Genomic DNA, 15,785 nt, shown 5'->3' on the forward strand with positions numbered 1-15,785 from the left:
CAATGGATTGGCTTATACCTGGACATTCCTTTTGCCCAGAGGTTTGCCCATCGGATCTCCAAAATAGTGGGTCCCACCTGATAAGTGGATATCCCCATATAAGCCAGAGAAGAGATCAACAAAAGGTAAGCAACAACACCCTAAAAAACCATCTGCATTTACTATCACAACAACATTCTCTGAGAAATCATTGAATTAGCTCGTAAGAAATCCACACCATTTATTCCAACCGATTTATCGTGTCAGAGGCTCTGAATAAGCTCATATGAATTACTCTCATGCCAGAGCTTGGTCACGGATCCCCCCTCTGGGGTCCTCCGTGGCGAGTCTAACGGTGTTCTTTTTTTAGTGATCTCGAAGGTAAAACTTAGACGTAGACGAGTCTCCATAGTCAGCTCAGGCATTGATCTTAGGGGATTCGACATACGTGTTAGGGGTAAGGGTTAATTTGAGTAAAATTAATCTTTAACATAACCAAAAAACTTGTTAACTATGTATGCTATTTAATATACTTTGTACCATAATATTTCAAATCAAGATCATTCATTCAATTGCCATATTGGCCTCCACAGCAAATGGACAGATATCGAGCCATACTAATCCTTATATTTAATATGAAATGATCGAATGATCAGTCGACAGATACGTATCGTACGTAGGTTCCTGCTTTATACATTACAATATACGTGTATACATCCAAATAAACAAAAGCATACATGGTAACAGGACACGAGTGGACCGGCTAGCTAGCAAGCAGAGTCATTGTTTAACCCGTGTTTTGCATTCCAGCCGCGATACCCTTCATGGTCAATATAAGCGTGTCCTCCAACCCGGGTGCGTAGTCACTTGTGGGGTTAAGCTTCACAAGCTCAGCAGCCGGTTTACTCGATTCCATTACATCTTTGGATAAATGTGGTCTCACCTTTACATCATAGCTAGGGTCGCGTATCCGCTTTAATGTGTACGCTTGGAGAACGTTAATTGTTGTGATGTAGGCGTCACGTAGTCTGAGTCTCTGCTTCAAGTAAGGATAGCCTTCCAGCAAATGCTTGTGCCCAGCAATCTTACATAAAGTAGTAGAAAAACAAATAATTACAATGTTTGTTACTTTGTAAAGATTTTGAGATGGCCGGGCTGGGTAACGGGTCAAAACGTTTCATCGATCAGCACCAGTCAGATCGGGTTGACCCAGAAACATTTTTTCTCTCTCCATATTTTAAATTAGTAATATACAGTTAACACGTTAAATAGGGGTGAGAAAAAAAACACTAAATAACCGAAATAACTAAAACAACCAAACCGAAAATACTGAACCAAGTAACCGATGGTTTGGTTATGGTGTTTTTTTATAAACTATGGTTTGGTTACGCTTATCTAACTTATAATAAAAGACTACAAATAATGCCACATGGCATTTTCTACTTCAACATCATAAATTTATTTATATTTGTTTAATAAATTTCTTTCAATATTAATATTAATTAATAAACAATATATAGATATCACTTATTTTTATCCTTATCTTCATATAAAATTAATAAATAAATTCAAGTTTGCAATTTAAACCCTTTGTCTTTTTACTTTTAATATAAAGTTTTTCAGCTTTTGCAATTTAATCATAACTTTTTTTATTTTTAATTTTGGTCCACCATAATTTTCATCTTTCCCAAGTTTTTCTTTTCATTCGAAATTTTGTGAGTTAACGCACCGCAACGTGCGTGTGGTGTTCAACATTTTTTCGTATATTTTTTCCCGTTTGATTGGCCCATCGCGTCACATCTATTTTTCTGCGTTTGACAAGTTCATCCAACACGCGGGTCCTGGATGGACTTAGTTATTTTTTTCTATGTTTTACGTTTCGGTTTAATTTCTCATCAACGAGAGTGCGTGATTAAAAGATTTTATGCATGCTTTTCGCTCGACGTTATTTTTTTCACGTTTTTTATTTATTTTGTTTTTACGAGCTTTTCCGGTGTTGGTGGTCGCTGACAATGGTATAGTATTGCTACTACTTAACACGGTTTTATGAAAACCGCTGCAACGCAGTCCAAATAATGACACATGGCATTCTCTTCTCCAACCTCATAAATTTTATTTATAATTATTTAATAAATTTTCTTTTAATATTAATATTAATAACTAATATATAGATATCATTTATTTTTATTTTTATTTTTATCTTTATCTAATATTAATAAATAAATTCAATATTGAAATTTAGACCCTTTGTTTTTTACTTTTAACCCAAAGCTTTTCATCTTTTATAATTTAATCCCTACTCTTTTTTATTTTCAATTTTGGTCCACCATACTTATCATTTTTCTCAAGTTTTTTCGTTTCGTTCAAAATTTTGTGAGTTAATGCACCGCAACGTGCGTGTGGGGTTCAACATTTTTTCGTATATTTTTTCCCGTTTGACTGGCTCGTCGCAGCACGTCTATTTTTCTCCGTTTAACAAGTTCAACCAACGCGCAGGTGCTAGATTGACTTAGTTTTTTTTTCTATGTTTTACGTTTCGGTTTAATTTCTCTGCAACGAGCGTTCGTGATTCAAAGATTTTACGTCAGCTTTTCGCTCGTCGTTATTTTTTCGTTTTTATTTAATTTGTTTTTACGAGCTTTTCCGGTGTTGGTAGTTGCTGACAGTGATATAACATTGGTACTACTTGACACAGTTTTACAACAAACGCTGCAACGCAGGAGCTTAATACTAGTATATGTATAAATAACCAAATTAATAGGATTGAATTGACATTAAAACTAACCTTATTTTTTACAAATAATATCTTATAACCGAAAGTGATCGGTTATGAAAATCTAAAGATTGAAACATCGGTCATAGGTCCAGTTTTCTCCCCGTAACCGAACCGTTCATGCCCACCCTTATCAAACAAACTAAAAACAATATTTTTACTAAACAAAGCAATCTAAGAGTTGACCTGTAACCTGTTAGGCCCATTTGACCCGATCCCTTTTTAGCTCAAAACTTTATTTGACCCGTTTAGTTAAAAATAACCCAAATAGACTCGCTATAACTAGACGGATCGAACTTGCTACCTCTAATAATTCAATTTATATAACCAAAGATTAAGTGTGGTTTAAGTATATTACCAGGAGGAGAAGGTTTTTGGTTTCTTCATAATTAGCCCTCAACTGCTCGCCAAACGGTAAGAGTTCTGGAGACACAAGGAGTTTGTCATACAATTCAGCGATCCCCGGGTTCCCTTTGGCGAACACCATTTCGACTAAGTCAATGGTTACTCGAAAGAAAGGCCACTCATTGTACATCACTCTCATCATCTCGAGGTTCTTCGAGTCCTTTTCAATAGCATGCTTGAATGCAGCTCCAAAACCGAGCCAAACGGGAAGATGAAACCTTGTTTGAGTCCATGAAAATATCCACGGGATCGCTCTAAGTGATTCAATCCCACCACTTGGCTTTCGTTTTGATGGACGACTCCCGATGTTCATGCGACCGTATTCCAACTCAGGTGTTGCCTGCATTAAGAAAACGGGTCAAATGGGCCACGCTAAAATGCATAAAACCTCGAAAAACGCTTTATGAAATAAAGTTGAATAATTGTTATCCAACTAAGAAAACAGACAAAAAATATGTATAGCGATTATTCGGAAATAATTACCAGGCGGAAGTATTCGACAAATCGGGGCTCCTGAAAAACTATGGACCGATATTCATTAGTGGCAATGTCCGCCAACTCATCCATAAGCGCGCGCCATTCGGGTTTGGGGGAGATTGGTGGATGCATCCCATGTTCAAGTGTAGCCGCTGTGAACCGTTGTAGTGTTCGAAAACACAAATTCCCCTCCCCAAACGATTGTTCGATAACCTCACCTTGAACAGTGACCCGAAGCGAACCATGGATCGTGTCCGGTGGCTGAGACAATATAGCCAAATGAGCTGGACCGCCACCTCGGCCAACGGTCCCACCACGCCCATGAAACATTGTGAGCTTTACTCCAAACTGTTTAGCCGTGAGCATAAGTTCCTCCTGTGCTTTATACAACTACCAAGCTGCGGAAAACCGACCCGCGTCTTTACCAGAATCCGAATACCCGATCATGACCTCGTGTTTACCGTTGATTCGGTTTTTATACCAGTTTATGGAAAAAAGGCGAGCCATGACAGCAGGTGCAGCCTTAAGATCAGCTAGCTTTTCAAACAAGGGTACGACTCTTAACGGGCTTTTGACTTGACACTCGCGTTGCAAAAGTTCAACCGCGAGCACATCAGACGGGCTGGTTGCCATTGAGATTATATAAGCTCCAAAGTTGTCTGATGGGAGTTCGGATATGACCCGAAACGTGTCTAAAACATCGGACATTTCCTCCGTTTTGGGAAGATCGGCCCCGAATAACGGACGCTTGCCCTTAAGTTGGGCCAAAAGCCATTCTTGCCTTTGTTGTTCTGACCAACTTCTATAAGAACCAATTTCTAGGTATTTTGTAATACTGTCGATAACATCAGTGTGACGGTCGGATTCTTGGCGGATATCGAGTCTAACGAGCGAAAGCCCGAACGTGGAAACTTGACGAAGAAAGTCAAGAAGGCTTCCATCAGCGATCGGTCGATCACCACATGCACATAGTGATCTGTAGCAGAGCTCAAGAGGCTCAAGAAACTACAAGATAAAAGATATAGAAGTATTTACTATTTAGCATCCTGAAAAATCTGGAGATAAATGTATATTATATCAAGAGTTGAATACCTGTTCAACGGTGGTGAAAGTCATGTTCTCGGGAACATCAGAGACTCCGTTGGCCAACAACTGGCGAGCACGCTCGCGTGTATGATACAGTTTATCCCTCACGTCACCAAGAATGATACGGTATGGCTCGTTTGGAGGAATCTGCTTCCAAAATTCTGTGCCATTTGGACCAAATGTGAATGTTAGTATATTACAACAATATAGTATAAGTTAATAATCAACAGCGGGAGCCGGTTGCCCGTATGGCCCCTAAGTTATTAAAAACTTATAAAATACGCGCTTAGACGTTGACTTTTAACGAACATTATCTAAGATAGAAATGACTCAAAGTATGCTCGTTATAGTACAAGTTTCCTAAAAGATACAAGTTCAAAACAGTTAACATGTGATATACCAATATAATGCTTCACATCTCTCTTTGAGGTTCTATGCAATTCATCAGCACGCATACGGAGTTCTTCGTTACACCGCCACATAGAGAGCTGCCACAAGTGATTAATAGAACAGAAAATCAAAACAGTTTCGACCCGTTTGCTAATAAATAGTGATACGGGATATGTTTTATCTGTAACAGGCCAATCAAACAATAGCTAAAGGAAACGGGTTTAAAGTCATGTTTTGACCTCAACCCGTCTTGGGTTTTTCAACAAACCCGACCAGCCCTAAAATTTTATTTATTTGGATATGAATCCGTTTTGACTTATTACCCGACCCGTTGTCAAAATAAACGTGTACATTACCTCAAACATGAGATCATCTATTTGAGAGACGTAAAGATTTGCAGCCATCATCCGGGCTAGTAAGCATACATCTCTTGTAACTTCAGGAGTCACCCTCGGGTTTCCTGAAACATGATAAGAGTTTTGTTATTTGCTTTTCGTTTACTAAAATATATTTAAGTTAATGATAGTTAGTTAGTTACCATCGCGATCGCCACCCATCCAAGAAGAGAACTGAATAAGGGGAGCGTTATATGGAACACGTTCATGAATCCCAATATTCTTCAAAGCAGTATCAACTCGACGTAGGAACTTTGGAACGCCTTTCCAAATCGTTTCATGGAAATAACTCATTCCTGCTCTCATCTCGTCTTGTGGAGTGGGAGCAGTTCTCCTGATTTCATCAGTGTGAAATGCAGCTTGTATCTACAACACCCGAAAAGAAATCACACATAATTTGAAGGTAAATGTTTCATACATATTTGTACTTTTGGTTGTATTAATATGCAAAAAAAAAAAAAAAAGAAAAATCAAGACTAAGCGGTTATGTTTGTGTCAACCTGTGAATCAGTGTGTCAAGTTCGGGTTCGTGTGGTTGACATGATTTTGGGTTCATGCCTGTTTAGGTTCGTATAAATCTTTCGGGTTTAACCATCAAACATGACCCGGTTATAGAACAAAACTTGTCGAATACAAGACCCAAATATGTTGTTACATGTACCTCTCTCTGTAGAGCCTCGTCGAGCTCCTGCTTATCACTTGGGGTAATGTCTTTCGCATAGAGTTGCGTTAAACAATTCCGAATTCTATAAATGAGTCAAGCAGTAAATCATGGTCTCAGTATATATAAAACAGTTCATGTTATGTAATGTATATATATAATCAGTGGCGGATCTTGCCCGTTGAACGCGCCAGGGCGAAAGACACGAGCATTAAAAAAAGCCCGGGCAAGCCCGGGCCAAACATAGTGTATATATAAAATTTCGATCGAAATGCGGAAAATTAGCACTACGGCTGAAAAACTTGCCCGGGCCGTGGCCCTGCCACGGCTCTATTAAGAACCGCCCCTGTATATAATGTACTTGACATCAATGTTTTCTTTACATTTCGGCTACTTGCATAAGAATTAAGTACAAACCTCCCATGTTTCTGAAGCAAAGACCGGCGAATGGATTGAGTAGGATGCGCTGTGAGGACAATATCAACAGTTTGATTCTTCAAAGAGTCGAAGATTTCTTGAGGGGATTTCTTCAGTTGACCCACGAGCCTCTTGAACGTCTCTTCGATGTTTGATTCAGTTGGTGCAGACGCCTCATCAGCCAAATCGCCTCGTCTTAACTTAGTTCTTTGCCTATGAGCAATCTGAACTTCTTCAGCTAAGTTGGCTAAGTTAAGCATCTGGGAAAAAGACTTGGCCATAACGATTGAATCCCCTGCATCCAAACTTGTAAGCACTCTCCCAAGTTCATCTAGTTTTGTGGGGTCCATGCTGCTTTCGTATTCAGCTGCAAGTTCATAACAGTCTTGTACCTACCCGCCCCCCACATGTGCACAAAAAAGCAAAGATCAGATAGTTTTCCTAGTTTATAAGGTATTTATGTGTGGTATCAAGCTTTATATATTAAGCCACTATTTAACACTATTATATACAAATCATTGTAGAGTTATCCCAAGTCTTAATAGAAACAACTTTTGATGTGTTAGCCGATAGGGGTGTTAAGGTTGGCAGGTCGAATATGACTCAAACAGATCACGAACCAGAAAATCATGTCAGACACATGAACTTAAACATGACGCGAATATTCACAAGTTGACACGAACACGACCCATTTAACCTGATTTTTTTTGCATTTTTATATGATAAATGACATATACGTATTTACAACCAACAACACAAAATGTATATATGTAATGACATTTAAGTTATAAAACTTTAATACTCATTTATCCTTTATTCTAAAATTTTGACATAAATTACTTTTTTGAATTCATAAAAATAAATGAGTTAAACTCGTCGACCCATGAATCCGTTAGGTCAACTAGCACATGACTTGTTTAGCTAAACGTGTTCATGAATACAACTAAAACTGACATGAACCCGTTTAGAGTAAACTTAGACATGCGAATTTTGTGACGTTTAGAAATTTATACCTTTGTTAACCAAGACTAGAACCCGCAAAATGGGTGGGTTAATTAGTTGTGTTGGATAACTGGGCAAACAAAAAAATCTCAACCTATAAAATGTTATAAGTTCATAAGAATATATATTTTTATTTTAATTCAAATGGTTGTTTAGATGAGCCAACTTATTATAACTACAATCGATTATAACTTGAACACGACTTGTTTAACTAAATGAGTTTCAACTCGAATAAAAGCTAGACACTAAATGAATGTCCCCCTCAATATGACCTGTTTAATCAAACGGGCCAACCAAAACTTTAGCGTAGCAACCCCCCCCCCCCCCCACCCCCCCCCCACCACACACACACTTTGTGTAATCCGTAGAAAATGTCATTTTAAAGCAGTAACACTAACAAATGTCAAATGGTTACAACCGGAACACAACTTATTTAACTAAACGGTGCCAACCGACCCGTATAATAACTAAATCATAAAGTTGAGGATGAAAATGAATACCGTTTGACGTATGTCCTCTCCATGCAAGTCGTGAAGAATATCAAGAAACCGATCCAACAACAAAGCATCATACTCCACCAGTTTATCGTCATCGGATACTTTAGCCGGTGCCAACAGCCTCAACTGTGCGTCTATCGAACCCATCTTCTCCAAGTTTCGACCTCCCTTCTTCATCTCAGCCGACGGTTATCAAACTGTGATCTCACGGGTACAACTGGAAAAAGAAAAAAGGAGTAAGTGGTTGCAGATGAAAATCGTGAAGGGCAATGGATCTCGTGATAAGGCTACGTGTTTGTGCTCTTCTGGTACGTCCCCTAGCTTTCACTGGAATTCTCGAGTTGGTTCTATGTAAGAATTAAATTAGTTTACGTCACTAGTTGTATCATTCTCATAATTTTCAACAACTTTAATTTATCTAATAAATCAATTTTAAATATTATGTGTCTTTTGAGTTGGGCGGTTTCATCGTCCTAAGCTTTCAAGGGGTCCTAAGTATATATGGCCCAGACTATTCACTATTTGCACACTATTACCGCCTATTTGCACACTTCGAGTTTATATACGTTCTCGGTTTTTGATTTCATGTAAGAAATTCTTTAATTTCATTTTTACGATCTAGGTTTTTGATTTAGTCATTGTGTTTTACGATCTTGGCGGGGTCCGAGGGCAGCGCCCATGGTAGCAGGGTCCAAGGGGCAGAGCCCCTGGCTGGAATTTTTTTTTCCCGATCAAATTCCTCTAATAAAAATGCATCAAAAAATTTAATTTTCCAGAAATTGGCTCATTTCGAAGACAGTAATTCGTAGACAATTCAGACAATTTTTGATTTGCTACTCTCTGGTTCAGACAATTCACATAGAGTTCACAGACAGTTTTATGTGTTCATTGCGTTTTAGAAATAAGAGAGTTTTATGTGTTTTCTGCAATTGCGTTTTAGAAAAAAAAAAAAAAACACATTTTTAAGTGTTTTTAGTCATTGCGTTTTAGGTAAAACACATTTTTGAAGTGTTTTTAGTCATTGCGTTTTAGGTAAAACACATTTTTAGGTGTTTTCAGTCCATTGCGTTTTAGAGAGACCACTTTTTTTTTTTGTTTTTTTAGGCCATTGCGTTTTAGAAATGAGACATTTTTAAGTGTTTTCTGGCCATTGCGTTTTATAAATAAGACATTTCTTTGTATTTTTGGTGCATTGCGTTTTAGGTAAAACACATTTTTATGTGTTTTCAGTCCATTGCGTCTTAGAAAACAGACATTTTAAGTGTTTTCTGGCCATTGCATTTTAGAAATAAGACATTTGTTTGTGTTTTTGGTGCATTGCGTTTTAGGTAAAACACATTTTTATGTGTTTTCAGTCCATTGCGTTTTAGAAAGTACATTTTCTTTTGTGTTTTAAGGCAATTGCGTTTTAGAAATAAGACATTTCTTTGCGTTTTCTGACCATTGTGTTTTACAAATAAGACATTTATTTGTGTTTTTAGTGCATTGCCTTTTACAAAAATGTCATTTTTTTGGTTTTTTGTTTCATTGCATTTTACGCAACTGAGTTTTCGATTTTTTTTTCGAAAATATAGCAATACTATACTCGTTTTAAAGATAAAAAAACGCTCATTTTTTGGTGCAATTTTTATAAAAAAATAATGTCGTATGAAAAAGTTAATAACGTTTAAAAATGCTTGGAATTAGAGGAGAGAGAAACTATTGTGGTGGAGTGACTAGAATGCCCTTACACAACCCACGCGCCTCTTTTTTTGATTTTCAATTTCACTCATTTAATCTTAGCCCTTGATTAAATCTATTGATGGTCAAGATTACTTCCTAGCCTTCCTAGCCAAATAAACTTCCTATTATATCCTAACCCCTATCAATATAAAGGACACCGCTTGAAATTAGGTATAAAGGTAAAGACAAAACTTGCAATTCACTCTTAAAATATTATACCAGTGTTAAATTTTTATAGCGTTAATTATTCCGGGTACGGTTCGAATATATTATACTGTTTTCATGCTATACTGTTTAAATTAAAATACCATAGTGTTTCAATACGACTGGATATGATATATATAGCATAAGTTTATTATATACATCATAAGTTTGTACATACATAACAAAAGATAAGATGTAACTAAATACTAAATACATAACAAAAGATAAAATACTATGGCAGTGGATCCTGCTGCTGCTCATGTTGTTGCTGCTGATACTGTTGCCATACTGGAGGCGGATGGAAGGGTCATGGAGGTAACCCCTCACGTTGTTGATGCTCCTGCGCCTCCTCAACTAACTACTCCATCACATATGTCAGCCTGTCAACATCGTGACGTAGCTGCTGATACGTCGTTGCTCGTGGGGCAGGACAGGGCCCAACATGCCGTGGGAACTGAGGCACCCTGGGTGGTCCGCGCAGCTGTGGCAGGTCTAGAATGTCCATATCCGGCCACCTCACCTGACACGGCTGGCAGATATACCAGGTTGAACTGTGCCGGCAGCTACCTTAGCACCAAGGGCTGGTCGTGCTTACCCCAAAAACGCCAGACAATCTTCATCTCGGATAGCGTGCTCATCCCCAACCTCTTTGGCTGTATCGCCGGTAGTAAATGTGGACCACTCTCCGGGTGATAGCCAAGTGAAAGGGTTATTATAGTGACGTAGGCGCTGCTGTATAATAAGTCGCACTCCTGTTGATGATATAAGGAGGCGAAGTATTACGCCAACCCGTGTGCGAGAGCGCACAACCTCTTATACAAGAGGCAGTAAAAAAAAAGATCCCCGTTCGTACATCACTCCCGACTCTTCCTATTAGCGGTGATGGAAGAGAAGATCAGCCTGTGAAGATACTTGCACAGAGGAGACCAGTCAATAATAATAAAGGAAAAAAGATCACACGTTACAGATTCGACGCGCGTTACGGCAGTACGCTCATTACGGACGACTTCGACCATAAAATAAAAATATTATATATTTTGGACTCATTACGAATTCGACGCGCGTTACGGATATACGGTCGTTATGGACAACTTCGATGGTAAAATAAAAATATATTATATTTTGGACTCGTTAAGAATTCGACACGCGTAACGGACGTACGCTCGTTACGGACGACTAGGACGATAAAATAAAAATATTATATATTTTGGACTCGTTACGGATTCGACGCTAGTTTCAGACGTACACTCGTTACGGACGACTTCGACGATAAAATAAAAATATTATATATTTTGGACTCGTTATGGATTTGACGCGCATTACGGAAGTACGCTCGTTACAGACGACTTCAGCGATAAAATAAAAAAATTATATATGTTGGACTCGTTATGGATTCGACGCACGTTACGGACGTACGCCCGTTACAGACGACTTCGACGATAAAATAAAATTGTTTTATATTTTGGACTCGTTACAGATTCGACACGCGTTACGGATGTCCGCCCATTACAGACGAATTCGACGATAAAATAAAAATATTATATATTTTGAACTCGTTTCGGATTCGACGCGCGTTACAAACGTACACGCGTTACTAGAAGACTTCGACGATAAAATTAAAAAAATTATACGTTTTGGACTCGTTACAGATTTTCGACGATAACATAAAATTATTTTATATTTTAGACTCGTTACGGATTCGACGCCTGTTACGGACGTATATTATATATTTTGGACTCATTACGGATTCGATGCACGTTACGGACGTACAGTGGACGACTTCGACGATAAAATAAAAATATTTTATATTTTGGACACCTTACGGATTCGACCCGCGTTACGGACGTACGGTCGTTACGGACAACTTCGACAATAAAATAAAAATATTTTATATTTCGGACTCGTTACGGATTCGATGCGCATTACGGACGTACGCTCCTTACGGACGACTTCGTGTGACATCTGTGCTTGTAATCATTGTAAACAATTCAGTTATCAATGAAATAAAGTTATTTGATCCCAATGTTTGTTTATTTGTGTTTGATGTTTTTCATGTTTTGACTTTTATTCGATTTCAAACTCTATATCGCTTTCTGGAGAATTATACGCAAACTGGTGCGTAAATGCAAGCAGTTTAACGCGACAAATACTCCAGAACATCAATTTATGCTTAACATACCTTAAATAACCTTTACATAACTTAGAAAATAAGTTTTGAAGGCTTTGGTATGGCAAAATCAAGTTAATTCGCTTACAGGGACTAAAATTGACAAACTGCGAGAGTATGCCAATTTGAATTGTAACGAACATTCCGGAACATGATCATAAGTTAAACACACCTTAAATATCCTTTGCATAGCTTAGAAATAGGCTTTGAGGGGTTCGGTGTGCTAAAATAAACTTTATGCTCATTTAGGGACTAAAAGCGTCAAAAAGTGCATAAGTTTGCATTTTCACGCATAACTTACGTTCTGAATACATCCGGACATCCACAAATTTATTTAAGCATTAAAATATTATGTATTAATGTTTGGCATGAGAAAAATCCATTCGTCGCGCAATTTGGATCGTTTTTCGCGCTTATGCGCATTCCGTCGTAATTAAGCGAACATCGCGATCGTACGACCAAACGAACCGACATCCGAGATATTTTAGAGCATGTTTTGAGTTCCCTATACTTTAACTTCATTTTAGAGGCTTGAAATGAGGTTAACGGGCCTTAAACGTGTCGAAAATGGACTTAAAAGCATGCAGGGGCTAAAATTGTCATTTCTAAAAGTTGTGCTGATCAGACAAGCTCAGGCGGCCCGCCTGAGTTTGTGTGTATCCTGATGCGGGCCGCATGGCCTCCCCAGATATGCAATTTTTTTGCAAACAGCTGTTTGCAGCTGTTTAGCACCCAAAAACCACTTGCAAATGGTTTTTAACAATCCTATGGGCTCCCATGGGTTTGTAAATCAGTGGGTAAGTGTTGTACGGTCGAGATTAAACGCTTGGGGAACAAGAAACGATCTTAACGGTTCCATGTTTCCTATAAATACCCATCCATCTCCATTGCAAAACCCACTTGAATTCTGAGTTTTTTCTCTAAGTTGGGGTGCTTTAACACTTCATACCTGAGAATACTCGGAAGTTCAATCTTGCGGGGACCCTTTGTAAGTGTTCCTTCGTTCTTTTATTGCTTTTCGAGTCCGAAAGTCAAACTTTGTTTGACTTTCTGCATTGACCAGTTTATGGTCAATGCGAAGTTCGTTTGAACTTCATAACGTGAGCGTAATCACAATGGTTATAGTCCCTAGTAACTATACCTACTGATTACCACGTTATCTAGGCTCAGTGACGAGTCGTAGTTTCGGCCAAAATGCGTTTTCTCGCGTATTTTGTAACCAAACTACTCTAGGGTATTAAAACCGTTTGTTTTAATACCAAACCTGTTTTCTAACTTTACTAATCATGTTTTAGCATGTTTAGCTCGTCGCTTTTAGATTTGTGCTTGTTTAGGGTCGTAAAGGTAAGCGATCTAATCAATCGCTTATGCTTACGAACCCGACCCATTTGGTCGATCTTTAGGATCCGACCAAGCATTTTAGGTGACCATACTTGTATAGGGAATAACCTTCCAAGGTTATACCTTATGGTCACGATGTTTAAGTAGTTGTATGATAAGTAGTTCTTATGCCTTAGGTAAATTACCAAAATACCCTTTTTACGCCAAAATTCATTTTAAACCTATGTAACATAATTTTTGACATCTAAACTGATTTAGCAACAATATTAAGCATGTTAAGGCATATCTTGCTTGTCATAGGGCTAGTTAGGCGTTCCAAATGCGTTTTACGCAAACGACGCGTTAAAGTAGCATAAGCTACCTAAACGAGTCGTAACGGGTCAAAAGCACTTAGGATAGGTTTCGTTTTAGTACGTAGGCTTTGTTAAACCATGTTACATAAGTTCCCCTACTTATTTGGTTTACGAACCCTCGTACTACCCGATCCTCCGATAGGTCCGTTTATTAATGTAGATACCTATATAGGTGTCGTTTGATTCCGTGATCTACTAGCATTGCTTGGTGGTTATCCTAAGACTTCTAAGCAATCACAAGTGAGTACATAGTCCCCTCTTTTACTGTTTTCCAAACATTTTGGGGTGAAACACATGTGCCTACTTGTTACTTTCGTGCTTTCTTGTTTTCACATCATATGCTTGCTATGTTCTTAGTACACTTATAGTACATGATTTCATTACATTATTTTGCTATGTATGTTGACTGAGCATGCTAGCACATTGATTTACATTACATTGTTTTGCTACATATGTTTACTTAGCATATTAGCACATTGATTTACATGACTTTTCTGCTTTGTATGTTAACTTAGCATACTTAGTACATCGTTTTCATATAACATGTTTACATTTAGTATGACATTTGGTTTGCATAAACGGGACTTATATACATTCATTAACATTAGCTACGCCGCTCGGTAGTAAGTAATGGTACCACAGGACTTGACAAATCCCGTTCCTGACATCCTGGGTTGGTTTGGATGAAAGGAATGACTGAATCCGAAAACATTTCTTTTGATAACCTTTACTTAAGGTTATCCGTCTGTCTCAAGGCTTGAATGTATGCGTTAACTTACCACCTAAATGTTTGTATCATTTAAAACATGATTTTACTTTGCAAAACATAACTTTTTGATATACTCAAAATACTTTGTTTTGTACATTCTTATATTTGGTTTAAGTAAACACATCTTACTTAACATACATGACATTTGTTACACATACATGACTACATTTTGGACTTTTAAACATATGACAATGGTTTAGACAAGAACATTTGATGGTTGGTTTAAACATGGACTTTATACATTGGTGGTTTGTTTAATGACTTAAGTAACGATATGTTTGTAGTATGATACAAGCATGGTGGATACGCTGCTGGTACTTCCTATATATAAGTGCTTGTATTGTATTACATGTCGTAGCATTATTTAAATCATTTAGTTTTGAACTTGTACATTTTTACACAAATAACATATTTTCACAAGGCTTCGTTTTACAAAAACAACTTGTTTTATACAACTTATTTTACTTGGTTATTCTTTAACCAATAAATAATTCTTTTATTTATACATATCATCTAATTTTATCGCTTTTCAAATGATTAACAAAACAAAACATTTTACAAGGTTCATGACTAACTTTTATTAAACACTTTTCTTAAACTTAAGTCATGAATCCTACTTTCACAAAACCAATGTTACTCACAGGCATTTTTATGCTGACGTACCTATTTTCACATGTGTTTCAGGAGCTAATGCATAGGACGATCGTGGCACGCTAGGGTGGACTCGGGCCTTAGTGACATAAAACAGAGCTAGACTTAGTTTAATTACGTTATGTACTCTTTATTTCAGTAGTTTTAAGACAATGTAACATGTTGGTTCTTGTTTTGAACGATGTACTCCACCCTTGGGTGATGAATAAAATATTATTTTAATTACCTTGGTTGTGAACAATAATTATGTTATAACACTCCCTGACGTTTCCGCCACGATTTGATGTTTTACGTGGTCGGGGTGTGACAGAAGAGTTGGTATCAGAGCCAATGGTTATAGGGAATTAGGTTATTAGTAATGCTTTGACCTAGACTATAACCTTTCTAGGACCCCAACACAAGTTGTCTTGTGTTTAGATTTTAAAACATGCACTTCACCTATCCTTAGGTGATCACCAAAACAAGAACCCGGTTTTCTGAAACGATTTTTGAAAAA

The 15,785-nt window shown here is 37.7% G+C and overlaps 1 pseudogene; it reads right to left on the minus strand.

Moving 5' to 3' along the window:
* Positions 1-586: 586 nt before the first annotated feature.
* On the minus strand, positions 587-8,406 carry LOC110921761 (annotated as a pseudogene).
* Positions 8,407-15,785: the final 7,379 nt, after the last annotated feature.

The sequence above is a fragment of the Helianthus annuus genome, chromosome 17, assembly GCF_002127325.2.
Source record: "Helianthus annuus cultivar XRQ/B chromosome 17, HanXRQr2.0-SUNRISE, whole genome shotgun sequence".
Classification (NCBI taxonomy): domain Eukaryota; kingdom Viridiplantae; phylum Streptophyta; class Magnoliopsida; order Asterales; family Asteraceae; genus Helianthus; species Helianthus annuus.